The 15,659-nt window shown below is 44.7% G+C and overlaps 1 protein-coding gene across 1 annotated transcript in view; it reads right to left on the bottom strand.

Annotated features, from left to right (window-relative positions):
- The window catches only part of CEP112 (centrosomal protein 112), a 733,320-nt gene that overhangs the window by 105,451 nt on the left and 612,210 nt on the right, over positions 1 to 15,659 (bottom strand). The window lies entirely within an intron of this gene.

Below are 15,659 nucleotides of genomic sequence, written 5' to 3'. Positions count from 1 at the left end.
CAGGGCCCGGACTACATCCAGCAACTTGGAAGCCTCCAAGTCCAGAGTAGCCGCAGGCACCACAATAGGTTGGTTCAAATGAAACGCTGATACCACCTTAGGGAGAAATTGGGGACGAGTCCTCAATTCTGCCCTGTCCATATGGAAGATCAGATAGGGGCTTTTAACATGACAAAGCCGCCAATTCTGACACACGCCTAGCCAAAGCCAAGGCCAAAAGCATGACCACTTTCCACGTGAGATATTTCAACTCCACGGTCTGAAGTGGCTCAAACCAATGTGATTTTAGGAAATCCAACACAACGTTGAGATCCCAAGGTGCCACTGGAGGCACAAAAGGGGGCTGAATATGCAGCACTCCTTTAACAAACGTCTGAACCTCAGGCAGTGAAGCCAGTTATTTTTGAAAGAAAATAGACAGGGCCGAAATCTGGACTTTAATGGATCCCAATTTTAGGCCCATAGTCACTCCTGACTGTAGGAAGTGCAGAAATCGACCCAGCTGAAATTCTTCTGTTGGGGCCTTCATAGCCTCACACCAAGCAACATATTTTCGCCATATGCGGTGATAATGTTTTGCTGTCACATCCTTCCTAGCTTTTATCAGCGTAGGAATGACTTCAACCGGAATGCCCTTTTCCATCAGGATCCGGCGTTCAACCGCCATGCCGTCAAACGCAGCCGCGGTAAGTCTTGGAACAGACAGGGCCCCTGCTGTAGCAGGTCCTGTCTGAGCAGCAGAGGCCAAGGGTCCTCTGAGATCATTTCTTGTAGTTCCGGGTACCAAGTCCTTCTTGGCCAATCCGGAACGATGAGTATAGTTCTTACTCCTCTCTTTCTTATTATCCTCAGAACCTTTGGTATGAGAGGAAGAGGAGGGAACACATAAACCGACTGGTACACCCACGGTGTCACTGTGTCACTAGAGCGTCCACAGCTATCGTCTGAGGGTCCCTTGACCTGGCGCAATATCTTTTTAGCTTTTTGTTGAGGCGGGACGCCATCATGTCCACCTGTGGCCTTTCCCAACGATTTACAATCAGCTGGAAGACTTCTGGATGAAGTCCCCACTCTCCCGGGTGGAGGTCGTGCCTGCTGAGGAAGTCTGCTTCCCAGTTGTCCACTCCCGGAATGAACACTGCTGACAGTGCTATCACATGATTTTCCGCCTATCGGAGAATCCTTGTGGCTTCTGCCATCGCCATCCTGCTTCTTGTGCCGCCCTGTCGGTTTACATGGGCGACCGCCGTGATGTTGTCTGACTGAATCAGCACCGGCTGGTTTTTAAGCAGGGGTTTTGCCTGACTTAGGGCATTGTAAATGGCCCTTAGTTCCAGAATATTTATGTGTAGGGAAGCCTCCTGACTCGACCATTGTCCTTGGAAGTTTCTTCCCTGAGTGACTGCCCCCCAACCTCGGAGGCTTGCATCCGTGGTCACCAGGACCCAGTCCTGTATGCCGAATCTGCGGCCCTCGAGAAGATGAGCACTCTGCAGCCACCACAGCAGAGACACCCTGGCCCTCGGGGACAGGGCGATCAGCCGATGCATCTGAAGATGCGATCCGGACCACTTGTCTAACAAATCCCACTGAAAGATGCTTGCATGGAACCTGCCGAAGGGAATTGCTTCGTAAGAAGCTACCATCTTTACCAGGACTCGCGTGCAGTGATGCACCGACACCTGTTTTGGTTTCAGGAGGTCCCTGACCAGAGATGACAACTCCTTGGCCTTCTCCTCCGGGAGAAACACCTTCTTCTGTTCTGTGTCCAGAATCATACCCAGGAACAGCAGATGCGTCGTAGGAACCAGCTGCGACTTCGGGATATTCAGAATCCAGCCGTGCTGTTGTAGCACTTCCTGAGATAGTGCTACTCCGACCAACAACTGCTCCATGGACCTCGCCTTTATAAGGAGATCGTCCAAGTATGGGATAATTATAACTCCCTTCTTTCGAAGGAGTATCATCATTTCGGCCATTACTTTGGTAAATACCCTCGATGCCGTGGACAGACCAAACGGCAACGTCTGGAATTGGTAATGGCAGTCCTGTACCACAAAACGGAGGTACACCTGGTGAGGTGGGTAAATGGGGACATGTAGGTAAGCATCCTTGATGTCCAGTGATACCATGTAATCCCCCTCTTCCAGGCTTGCAATAACCGCCCTGAGCGATTCCATTTTGAACTTGAACTTCCTTATATAAGTGTTCAAGGATTTCAAATTTAGAATGGGTCTCACCGAACCATCTGGTTTCGGTACCACAAACATTGTGGAATAGTAACCCCGTCCCTGTTGAAGGAGGGGAACTTTGATTATCACCTGCCGGAGGTACAGCTTGTGAATTGCCGCCAGTACTACCTCCCTGTCCTGGGGAGTAGCTGGCAAGGCTGATTTGAGGTAACGGCGAGGGGGAGACGTCTCGAACTCCAGCTTGTATCCCTGAGATACCACTTGTAGAACCCAGAGATCCACCTGTGAGCGAACCCACTGGTCGCTGAAGTTCCGGAGACGGGCCCCCACCGCACCTGGCTCCACATGTGGAGCCCCAGCATCATGCGGTGGACTTAGTGGAAGCAGGGGAGGATTTTTGTTCCTGGGAACTGGCTGTATGGTGCAGCTTTTTCCCTCTACCCCTGCCTCTGGGCAGAAAGGACGCGCCTCTAACCCGCTTGCCTTTCTGAGGCCGAAAGGACTGTACTTGATAATACGGTGCTTTCTTAGGCTGTGAGGGAACCTGAGGTAAAAAAGTCGACTTCCCAGCTGTTGCTGTGGATACGAGGTCCGAAAGACCGTCCCCAAACAATTCCTCACCCTTATAAGGCAAAATTTCCATGTGCCTTTTAGAATCAGCATCACCTGTCCACTGCCGAGTCCATAATACTCTCCGGGCAGAAATGGACATTGCATTAATTCTAGATGCCAGCCGGCAAATGTCCCTCTGTGCATCTCTCATATGTAAGACTACGTCTTTAATATGCTCTATGGTTAGCAATATAATGTCCCTGTCAAGGGAATCAATGTTATCAGACAGGGAATCAGACCACGCTGCTGCAGCACTACACATCTATGCTGAAGCAATAGCAGGTCTCAGTATAGTACCTGAGTGTGTATACACAGACTTCAGGATAGCCTCCTGCTTTCTATCTGCAGGCTACTTTAAGGCGGCCGTATCCTGAGAAGACAGTGCCACCTTTTTTCATAAGCGTGTGAGCGCCTTGTCCACCTTAGGGGATGTCTCCCAGCGTAACCTATCCGTTGGCGGGAAAGGGTACGCCATTAGTAACCGCTTAGAAATTACTAGTTTATTATCTGGGGAACCCCACGCTTCTTCACACAATTCATTTAACTCATCAGATGGGGGAAAAGTCACTGGCTGCTTTTTCTCCCCAAACATAATACCCTTTTTTGTGGTAACCGGGTTAATGTCAGAAATGTGCAACACATTTTTCATTGCCGTAATCATGCATCGGATGGCCCTAGTGGATTGTACTTTTGTCTCATCCTCGTCGACACTGGAGTCAGACTCCGTGTCGACATCTGTGTCTGCCATCTGAGGTAGCGGGCATTTTGAGCCCCTGACGGCCTCTGAGATGCCTGGGCAGGCGCGGGCTGAGATGCCGGCTGTCCCAAAGCTGCGTCATCGAACCTTTTATGCAAGGAGTTGACACTGTCGGTTAATACCTTCCACATATCCATCCACTCAGGTGTCGGCCCCGCTCCGCCTCCACGTAAGCGTCCTCATCAAACATGTCGACACAGCCGTACCGACACACCGCACACACACACAGGGAATGCTCTGACTGAGGACAGGACTCCACAAAGTCCTTTGGGGAGACAGAGAGAGAGTATGCCAGCACACACCAGAGCGCTATATAACAGAGGGATATACACTATACACAAAGTGATTTTCCCCCTATAGCTGCTTATATCACAATTTGCGCCTACATTTGTGCCCCCCCTCTCTTTTTTACCCTTTCTGTAGTGTATACTGCAGGGGAGAGCCTGGCGCTGGCTGTGCTGAGGAAGATAGCCCCGCCCCTTCAGCGGCGGGCTTCTCCCGCTTTTTATAATGTTAATGGCGGGGTTTTTTGCACATATACCGTGTTATACACTGTATTATGTGCTTTTTGTGCCAAAAGGTATACTAATTGCAGCCCAGGGCGCCCCCCCCCCCCCCCCCAGCGCCCTGCACCCACCAGTGACCGGAGCGTGTGGTGTGCTGTGGGCGCAATGGCGCACAGCTGCAGTGCTGTGCGCTACCTTATTGAAGACCGGAGTCTTCAGCCGCCGATTTTCTCCGGTTTCTTCCGTCTTCTGGCTCTGCAAGGGGGACGGCGGCGCGGCTCTGGGAACGGACGATCGAGGTCGGGCCCTGTGTTCGATCCCTCTGGAGCTAATGGTGTCCAGTAGCCTAGAAGCACAAGCTAGCTGCAAGCAGGTAGGTTTGCTTCTCTCCCCTAAGTCCCACGTAGCAGTGAGTCTGTTGCCAGCAGATTTCACTGAAAATAAAAAACCTAACAAATACTTTTCTTTATAGTGAACTCAGGAGAGCCCACTAAGTGCATCCAGCTCAGGCCGGGCACAGATTCTAACTGAGGCCTGGAGGAGGGGCATAGAGGGAGGAGCCAGTGCACACCAGATATAGTACCTAATCTTTTCTTTAAAGAGTGCCCAGTCTCCTGCGGAGCCCGTCTATTCCCCATGGTCCTTACGGAGTACCCAGCATCCACTAGGACGTCAGAGAAAAGGAGTTTAATAACCCCCTTCGCCTCAGCACCGGTCTGGGGTCCGCAGCTGGCAGCCAGGTGACCGCCGCGCCCTAATGCCGCCACTTGTCACTGGGGACCCGCTAACCGGGACCCCAGTGTAATCACTCACCGCACCGCGTCCATTTCCGCATCTTTTAGGGGTGGCGGCATGCTGCCGGCATGTGCGCACACCCTGGGGGTATGTGAAACAGCGCCTCAGGTGCTTAGTGTCAGCGGGGATACGAACCATTAACCCTATAGGAGGTTGGTTCGGTGTCCCCCCTAAGTCCCACGACACAGGCACACTGGTTGCCAGCCAGTGCTGTCTGAAAATAGCAAACAAAATAAAATTTTGAAGAAAACTCTCTGGAGCTCCAGAGGAATGCATCCGGCTCCTTGGGCACATTTTTCTATACTGAGTCTGGTGGAGGGGCATAGAGAGGAGGAGCCAGCACACACTAATGATTTCTTAAAGTTCCAGGCTCCATTGGACCCGATCTATACCCCATGGTACTAATGTCATTCCAGTATCCCCTAGGACGTAAGAGAAATAGCCTTTGGGATTGAGCAATGAGCTAGTATCCACATTGTATGCTATATTGATGAAACGTGACTTGTCTGATTAAATTAAATGAATCAGTACTTTTGACATGACATCTCCAGCCTGCAGGACTCCTTTCAATCACTGCACCCTTGAAATGTTTAGTGCCAACGGTGTGATAATGGTGGAATGCGAGTATGTGGCTGGGAGGATACAAAATAAAAAGGAATATACTGTATGTTTTTGGTTCAATTATTACATTATGTACTGACCTAAATTCTGATAACACTACTTGGTAAACATGGGCCTGAACAAACAACTCTGTCACAGTGCCACACGAGACTGATTTTCATATTAAGAGAGCTTGGTTTAGGAAACATTATTTGTACTTAAGTAAGTAAAGGGCTTAAGTAAGTAATTGGCTGGATAACGGAACAGCGAGTGGTGGTTAATGGGATGTTTTCCGAATGGACCCCAGTACTCAGTGGAATACCGCAAGTGTCCGTACTTGGGCTACTACTGTTTAACATATTTATTAATGACCTTGGAGAAGGTCTGGAAAGCAGAGTGTCAATTTTTTAATATGATACTAAACTGTGTAGAATAATTCATTCAGACAAGGATGCTGAGTCTCTACAGTACGATCTATTTAAATTGGAAGTTGGGGCAGATAAATGGGGATGAGGTTCAATATAGACAAATGTAAAGTTATGCACTTTGGGACTAAAAACAATCATGCAACCTATAAACTAAATGGGGAAAGTGTAGGGGAAACAACAGTTGAAAAATATTTGGGGGTGTTCATTAATAATAGACTTAGGGGGATATCCAATTATCCCCGGTAATATTGTCCCGCTGGTGGTTATCTAATTAGCCCCAATAAACTGGCACGAGACACGGTTTATCTGGGATTTTGTTTCACCTGCCTTAGGCAGATGAAACCAAATCCCCGGAAACAGCCCGTTTTCGTGCAAAAACTGTGCTGTTTCTACCGAAAACACATAGCTTTCACTGAACCTGTGTCTTTTCGGGAGAAAGGGTATTTATTTTTACAGGCGATCTATTAGGATAGCCTGTAAAGAAAAAAAAAATCGGGGAAACATCGGGAAAAATCGCAAAAAACATACGTTTTTCGCGCCTGATGTTTTACTGGGGCTAATTGGATATCCCGGTTAGTAGCAGTACCCAATGTCATAGTGCACCATCAAAGGCAAACAGGGTGTTAACATGTATAAAACGAGTTATTGAGACAAGGGCTGATAGTGTAATCCTGCCATTGTATAAATCATTGGTACGGCCACACCTTGAATATTGTGTTCAATTCTGGGCACTGCTCTATAAAAAAGACATCTTAGAACTTGAAAGGGTACAGAGGCGAGCCACCAAATTGATTAAGGGGTTAGAGGCACTGGATTATGAGGAAAGGCTTACTAGGTTAGATATGTTTACACGCGAAAAGAGGCGGCTAAGAGAAGACATTAATATTTACAGGATCAATCAGATTTGTTTATTGAAAAATCTCTACACAGGACACGTGGACACCATCTGAGGTAAGAGAATAGAAAATTTCATACAAAACGAAGAAAAGGGTTCTTCACAGTAAGGGCATTAAGGATTTGGAATTCTCTGCCTGAGAAGGCAGTGATTGTGGACTCAGTCAATAGGTTTAAAAATGGATTAGATAAATTCCTAACTGAAAGCATTTAAATAGTGTATTTTAGAAAAAGCATGAATTATAGTTGTTAGTTAGACTTAATAACTTAACTTCATCTGGGTCATTATAGTTAAACTAATGTTACATACAGATTAGTGTAAGAATTATAAAAAAGGTTGAACTCGAAGGACATTTTGTCTTTTTTCAACCTCAATAATTATGTTACTATGTAACATAAAAAGCTATGATTAATAACCTAGCAATAAAGATAATGTCTGATATAATTGTCTACTGAGCATACTTATAACAGCATGTCCACCCTCTAATGTTTTAAAGTGCACCTGGAAACAATATCATTATTTGCTAAAGCCCACAAAATTATACTGTGCCGGACATTCAACATGACAAATCATACAAACTACAAGTGCACATGAGGTTGATGAAAGCGGTGGAGACATGAGACAGAAGGTAGTGTGGGCTCTGCTCATAGGAGTGTATAGACTACAGGGAGTGGGCAATCCTGAGATAATAGCCAATGGGACTTGGAGTTGACATTGGTACTGGTGGGGGGTAAGATTGGCTATAGTGTGGAAACATGTTTTAAGAGACCAGTTGAATAATTTATGGTTGGGGGACAGTGTAGTCAGGCGTAGTAGGTAGTTCCATTAGAAATCTTGGAGGCATGAGTGAGAGATAGTTATCTGAGAGGAGATGAGGCATACTGTAGGTGAAAGGCAGATATATGTAGGTGAGTGAGAGGATCTACATCTGCAACTAATATTGCAAGATTGTGGGTACAGCCTACTATCACTTTAGAACTAATTCTTCCATTATCTTAAACATGTGTATACTCTAGTAAAATAGCACTCGATGTCAGAAGTGCAGTCCCAATGTCTTCTCGATGTCAGAAGACATTGGGACTGCACTTCTATCCATGTAAGATTTTTGTATGCTTGAAGCTTTTTACTACAAATACTTAAGAGTGCACCATTAAATTCAAAGACGCATAGGGTGTCCCATAAGCAAAATGGCTACTGGTTTACAGGAAGCTTGTACAAGGAGTACAACTTATCCACACCTATATCCATATAGCTCACATGAGGTCTTTCTGAAATGTGACCATATAGACCTACGTAGGGATAGATTTGCCAGCTCTTCTTTCCCCCGAGAATAACAGAGGGCAGCAAATGTAGTCCTGTACGTAATGTTTCTCTAAGGTACTATAAAAAGGTGATGAAGAATTGTCATGAGATTGCTCTGTACTGGGTATATTTACTAAAGTGCGGATGTTGCTATCTAGTTATATCATCTGTAGAATCTGACTAGATGCTATAGGCAACATCTCCACTTCTATAAACCCGCACTTTAGTAAATATACCCCTATGTGACAATGCATTGCACTGTAACTTGCCAATTGGCCATGCTTTATAATTACTACACTTATGAACTAATTATGGGGGGGCGTTCCTGACCATGCATGGCCATACCCACAGAAGCATTTACATTTTCAAGCTGTTTTAACAATAGACATATGTTTGTTTCATGCATTCTTGATTTTTTTTTTTTTTATATTGTACAGTATGAGTCACCACCACAACTGCTGGGAGCCTAGTGTCTGGATCTATCATCCGTCTTATATAAGTTCTTCCTTATGTTACTTTTCAATCTCCATAATTCCAGTTTTAAAGTCTCCATGTTCTGAAAATCCTCTTAGTTTTATGTAACCCATTTGCATGTAGATATTTTGGTAGTGGGCCATCCATGACCGACTGTAGCTCAGTATATGGTGTAATAAAGTTATACATGTCTGAATAAGTGATGCACAGACTCAGAGTATCCAAATTATGGGTGCCAGGCCAACTTGTGAATAAGTTTACTTTTATCTACTAGGTAGCTATACGCAGTTTTTGAAACCAAGAAATGACCAGAGAAAAATAATTTGCAGAGTTTTATCTCTTATCATCAAGCAATTCCTTTCCTAAGATGTTGCACTTCTCTTGTGATCTTCCTTGAATTCCCAGTAAATATGTATCTACATTCACATGAGATACTACATATGTGTCCTCATAGATCTAGCGACAATACACCATGCAGTGTGAGATGCCTGGTGCAAGTGAGCTGCCAGGTCCAGTGGTACTCTGCTAGCACTGGGCGTTTCGTTTTTCCCAGAAATGCTTCTTAGTAACAATATAATGCGCCTAGGACACACCAGAAGACTGACTAAGTTGACTGTGCATTGCATTGTGCCAACAGATGCCCAATGCTAGAAGAGTCTCATGGGACCTAGTACGGCAAGATGGGCTGTTGGACGCGACTGAGCAATGATGTATGAGAACACCTTTGTATGTCATGTTATTGGAGACAGGAGTTCTCCCTGACATAGATGACATTTAGCTCCCTCTAAGCGTTTTCTTACAATACCACTCAACTCTGTATTACTCTCACTCAAATCCTTGGGTCCTTAGCTCTGAACTTTGCTTTTCCCTCTTCAACATCATGAACACATAATGCTCCTCAATCATTCCCTGATAAATTTTGTCATGTAGCTCATGGGCCATTTTAGTAGTCCTTCTCTGATATATTTTATACATTTTCTGTTACTGGAACTGTACATAGTACTCAATATGAAGCCTTATCATTGTCTCAAAGTGGCATTATAACCTCCCTCTACTAATACCTCCTGTTATAGAGCCAAGGATTCTACTAGCGTCTTTCATTATTATTGCTATCATTTGAAACTAGAACTCCATGGCCCTCATTCCGAGTTGTTCGCTCGCAAGCTGCTTTTAGCAGCTTTGCACACGCTAAGCCGCCGCCTACTGGGAGTGAATCTTAGCATCTTAAAATTGCGAACGAAAGATTTGCAATATTGCGATAAGACATCTCTGTGCAGTTTCTGAGTAACTCGAGACTTACTCGGCATCTGCGATCAGTTCAGTGCTTGTCGTTCCTGGTTTGACGTCACAAACACACCCAGCGTTCGCCCAGACACTCCTCCGTTTCTCCGGCCACTCCCGCGTTTTTCCCAGAAACTGTAGCGTTTTTTCACACACTCCCATAAAACGGTCAGTTTCCGCCCAGAAACACCCACTTCCTGTCAATCACATTACGATCACCAGAACGATGAAAAAGCCGTGAGTAAAATTCCTAACTGCATAGCAAATTTACTTGGCGCAGTCGCAGTGCGAACATTGCGCATGCGCACTAAGCGGAAAAACGCTGCGATGCGAAGAAATTTACCGAGCGAACAACTCGGAATGACCCCCCTTACTCTAAAGCCCTTTCCTTGCTGACAATACATCATCATTCATTCCATAATCTGTCAAAGGCAGTCTACAGTTAGGAGCAGTTTAATATGGATATTTTGGGCTGTTTTTATTTTTTAGCATTTGGATTTTGGAGAATCAAGATTTTTTTTTTCTATTTAAAAAAGTGAACAACAGTTTGGGAAGTCTTATAATGTATTTGATTAAAGCTTATTAACAATTGTGAAGGTTCTTGGTATAATGGACAAGGGCATTATGTGTCTTTGTTCATTACCCCTCTCCACATTGGGTATGAGAAGAGCCGTCAGGACTCTCCTTTCATTGGGAAAGTAGCAGTCAGGCTGCTTTTCCCGACAGCAGAGACACCTCACCTAGACACCTATTTACTGTATATGATGCTATAAATTAATACAGTGCTGTTCAGTGGCACAACAGAGATTAGTACAAGGACGTACAGTATAAACAGTCAGAATACAAAACCATACACATAAGAAGTATAAATGCAAGAATAGACGTTCTGCACAACAAAACATAAGTAGTTATGTAACAGACAAATGTGCAAAAGGCATGATAAAAGAATGCACATGTGGTCAAGGTGGGTACAGACATGAAGACAGGAGGAGAGAGTGCCCTGCCATGTACATGATATAGTATGTGTAGCCATGCAATCTACATATTCAATCATTAGTACAACAGTGGGTTGTTTTGAGGAGCACTGCGCCCTGCAATATGGCAGTGCCATAAGAGGCCCTCTTTCCAACATACCAGTTTGTCAGATTTCTGCCACGCTAGAGCTGCCTCCGTCCACTGTTAGAGCTGTAATTGTGAAGTGGAAATGTCTAATGGGGGGATTCAATTGTTTGAGCAGCGCGATAATTGATAGGCACCAAACAGTGCAAATCAATTGTTTCTGGGCGCCAATTAATTATTTTACTTTTTGCGCCCAAATAGACCAGGTTTAGCCACGTCTAATGCCCTGGTTAGGGTGCCCAAACCATGCACTTTTCACACTTTCTGCTTGCCACCTCACCCCCCTTGTGGCATATGCACCCGAACGTTGCAACAACTGAATTGCTCTGTCGGGCGTAACAGCCGCCAGGGAAAACAATTGAATCGCCTCCCTGGCCACAGAAACTCACAGAACAGGACCATTGAGTAATGAAGTGGATAGCACATAAAAATCATCTGTCTTTGTAAAACTAACTATTCAGTTTTAAACTGATTTGGCAGCAAAGTCAGTACAAAAATGGTTTGTTGGGAGCTTCATGAATTGGGAGTCCAAAGCCAAGCAGCCATACACAACCCTCATGCCACCATACGCAATACCAAATGTTGGCTGGTGCAAAGTAAAACACACCACCATTGGATCATGGAGCAGAAGACACAGGTACTCTGGGATGGCACTTTGCTGGATGATCTTTGGCATTTGACAGGAAACAAACTGCCTGCCCAATTGTAACATTTGGTAGAGAAGGAAAAATGGCATGGTTTTCATGGTTTCAAATAGTCCCATTAGTTCAAGTGAAAGGAAATCTTAATGCTACAGCATACAATGACATTTGAAAAACTTTTGTGCTTCCAAGCTTGTGACAACAGTTTGGAGAAGGCACTTTCCTAATTCACAAAGGCAATGCCTCCATGCAAAAAATGAGGCCCATTAAAAATGTTTTTCCATATTTGGGGTGGTGGAACCTGACTGGTGTGCACAGATCCCTGATCTTAACCCTACTGACAGGTGCATATCAAGAGAGGAGGAGGCCCTTGTGCAAGACGCGTCTGGGCCTCCTCCTCATCTCTAGCCGGCAGCGCTGTAAACTCTGGGCACTAGGGGACCCTAGCGCTGTCCCAGAGTCAGTGAGAGTTATTTGCAGCCACCTACTAAGCAGGAATTTTTCAAAATTAATCTCCTAAGGGGGTGAAATGGGTTAAAATGTTCCACCCAGCAAACCTTTGCCAGGTTGAAACCAAGCACACCAGCTAGTTGACTTAATTGCATGATCTCTGCTCTCAGTAGCCATCCACACAAGCTTCCTTGATAACGGTGTCCCAGTAACACTGAGTTATGAAACAAACGGGGGGTTTGGGGGGTTTCCCCAGCACACCTATGGGTATCAGTAACCAGACTTGAACTCTGCATGGCAAAACAAAATTCAGAGATGTTAGTGCATATATATTTGCAAAGATATGATTAAGCCTCCAGACCAACTTCAAGGCATCTCTGATACCGGAGGTCCCTATAATAAGTTTAAGTCCGGGGCGCAGAACCCCACATAAATCGGCGAAGGCCAGCACACCAGTGAAAAGCTATGGTGTTAATAGTGTTAATAAGAAAAATCAAAAGCTATATATTAAAAGGTGATACATGGGTGAAGAGGTGTTAATTAAAAACACTAAAAAAAAAGTAGTATTAGTGGAAAAATTATTTGAAAGTGTTAAAAAAAAAAAAAAAAAAAAGAGTTCAAGCCTGGTTACTGATACACATCAGCGTGGAGGGGGGGGGGGGGGGGGGGGACCCCCCGGTTGTTTCTTATCTAGAATAACCCCTCCCTTTCAGCACTTAGGGGGTATTTCAAGATTGATTAAGCAGTTTCCATTCTATATAGCACTGAGTTTTGTAATACCCAATATATACAGACTGAGGGGGTGATTCAGACCTGATTGCTGGGCTGCTAACTCTGCTGTCCTGCGTTTAGATAGTCACCGCCTACAGAGTGAGTGTAAATGTGCCGTGCAAGTGTGCGATCCCATGTGTACGCCGAGCCGCAAAAATCCACTGTGTACAGTGTGTGCACAGTCCAGGACTTACATCTACAGTGCGATGACAACAGGCTGATTGGGGAAGGAGCTGACGTCAGGAATCCTCCCTGAAAACGCTTGGGCACACCTGAGTTTTTCCGGACACTCCCAATAAATGGTCAGTTGCCACCCACAAATGGCCTCCTCCTGTCAATCACCTTGCAAACGCCCGTGCAATTGGATTTTTCACACCATCCTGTCGCTGACCGGCGATGCCCTTTGTTATTGTCCGACGCGCATGCGCATTGCAGAGCAAACGCATGCACAGTTAGGACATGATCACCCGTAGTGCGAAAACACACAGCAGCGATCAGGAATTAACCAGGCCCTGAGATCAGGATGAAATGGTTCCAGAGACCTTCAAGGTATCTTGCTCTTCTGGATTTAGTTTCTCCTAATGATAACAAGATAAAAGACGTCTTCATTCATTGAAATAGACCAATTGGTTGCTATGTATATTTTAGTATGCCCCCTTAAAACAAATTAGTGATGGGTCTCAAAGAGCAAAATATCATTTTGAAACCGTCAATGTTTTTTCCTGACAATAAGTGGCATGAACATGTGCAGTTTTAGGCAATGATCCTTAGATATCATTTCCATGCTCAACCATTAATGTTCTGACTGTTTCTACTGAATTTATAGGCCACAGACCCATAAATACTGGTTCCGCCCATCTGCTTCCACTGAGTGTAGTTAATGGGTACTTTAAAGAAAATCTTTAACTAAAAAATGAAATGCATTTTTTTGGGTTGTTTCAGAAAAATATTATGACATTGTAAATATATATTACTGACATGTATGAGACAGAGCAGTATTATATTAGGTGCGATGATTTACCGCATGGTAATAACAGGCTTTTTAGCCCGATAAAACTATCATGCTATCCAATTACAGCCAGTTTTTACTGTTCGCTAAATCACCTGCTATCAGCCGATAACACATGGGATCCGTGAAAACATTGTGGACCCACGTGTTCTCGTCCAATAACGGGTCTCCTGGGGCTGCTTATCGGGGATTCTGCTTTGCGTGCATGAGGCACATGAAGCACATTCCCCGATAAGTGCCGGCTTACAGGACTAATTGGATAGCCCTGGGGTAATCCTCTAGCTGTGGGAACTCACCGCAACTAATAGGATACCACCCTTACTGCCTTATGTATCATAATTCTAGACAAATCTGCAGGTTATCCTGATAATTGGACGTTTGGGGCACAGTTCTATTGAAATGCATAGATAATTGTACTTCAATATAACAATGTTTATTAAAGTTCTCTGCATCTAACAATGCTATACTGCATGTCTTATACATAAATATCAAGCACAATTAAGTTTTTTTGCTCTGTTTCCCCCCCCAATTTATTAAGTTTTTGCTTAAAAGGAAAACTACAACCAAGACTAAACATTTGTTTTTGGTTGGAACTATTAGCTGGGTTGCGGGTTGGCAGACTTTTTCCAAGTATATTGCTGCATTATCACGGTCGCTAACAGCAACTGATTAAAGGTTTGTACCATACAGGAAATGGGATTTTATACTCTGGATTATTAGAGACTGGAACAGATCATTTTTATTTTCTCTCCTTAAGCTGGCCATACACTATAGGCCGATCTTCAACTGTCCAACTAGTTGGTTGGTTGGAATGAAAATCTTGAAATTTATGGGAGCAAATGAAAATCAGTAATTTGTGCCCAAATGCTGGAAAACATACGGAAACTGTTGTTCAGATAAGTAAGCTAAATGTATTTATTCATTTTCCCTGGTTTGGGAGCAAATAGGTGAATGTCATTCGCTTCCATAAATTACCAATTTTTCATTCCAACCGATCCAGTTTAGTGTCAGTGTGCTTTATACCACTCCATCCGACGCTTGGCATTGGACTTGGTGCTGTGAGGCTTGCATGCAGCTGCTTGGCTATGGAAAGTCATTCCATTAAGCTCCCACCACACAGTTTTTGTGCTTACATTATTGCCAGTGGAAGTTTGGAACTCTTCAGCTATGGAATCAGCAGAACATTGGCGATTTTTATGCACAATGTTGACCCCGCTCTGTGATTTTACGTGGTCTTACGCTTCGTGGCTGAGTTGCTGTTTTTCCTAAACGCTTCCACTTTCTAATATCACAGTTGAGTGTGGAATATCCAGCAGGGATGAAATTTCATGAACCGTCTTATTACAATGGTGGCATCCTATCACAATACTACACTTGAAATCAATGAGCTCTTCAGAACGACCCATTTTTTATCACAAATGTTTGCAAATAGAGACTGCATGGCCAGGTGCTTGATTTTCTATACCTGTGGCAACAGTTCTGACTGAAACACCGGAATTCAATAATTAACAGAAGTGACCAAATACTTTTGTCCACTTAGCTGGTACGGTCACATTCGACCGAAGTCAGCTGGGCTTTAGCTGACATGGACGCATCCCATGCGCCCGTGCCGTCCTGATGCGTCCCACAGCTTTGAAAGAGGAGATTGCCTGACTCCTCTGCCCTCCAAGCACTGATGCAGCAAACTCATTGCAGGAACTGTGCCCCAGAATGCTATGTGAAAGGCATTCCGGAGTGCATGAACTGGGGACAAAAGTGTGAGGGGAACTCTGTTCCCCACTGGGCACTATTTGCTTGATCTCTGCAAGTGTAAAGATAAGCTACAGT

Source organism: Pseudophryne corroboree, chromosome 3, assembly GCF_028390025.1.
Source record: "Pseudophryne corroboree isolate aPseCor3 chromosome 3, aPseCor3.hap2, whole genome shotgun sequence".
NCBI classification, from domain to species: domain Eukaryota; kingdom Metazoa; phylum Chordata; class Amphibia; order Anura; family Myobatrachidae; genus Pseudophryne; species Pseudophryne corroboree.
The sequence above is the reverse complement of the archived record's forward strand: the minus strand, read 5'-3'. Positions and strand labels throughout refer to the sequence as shown.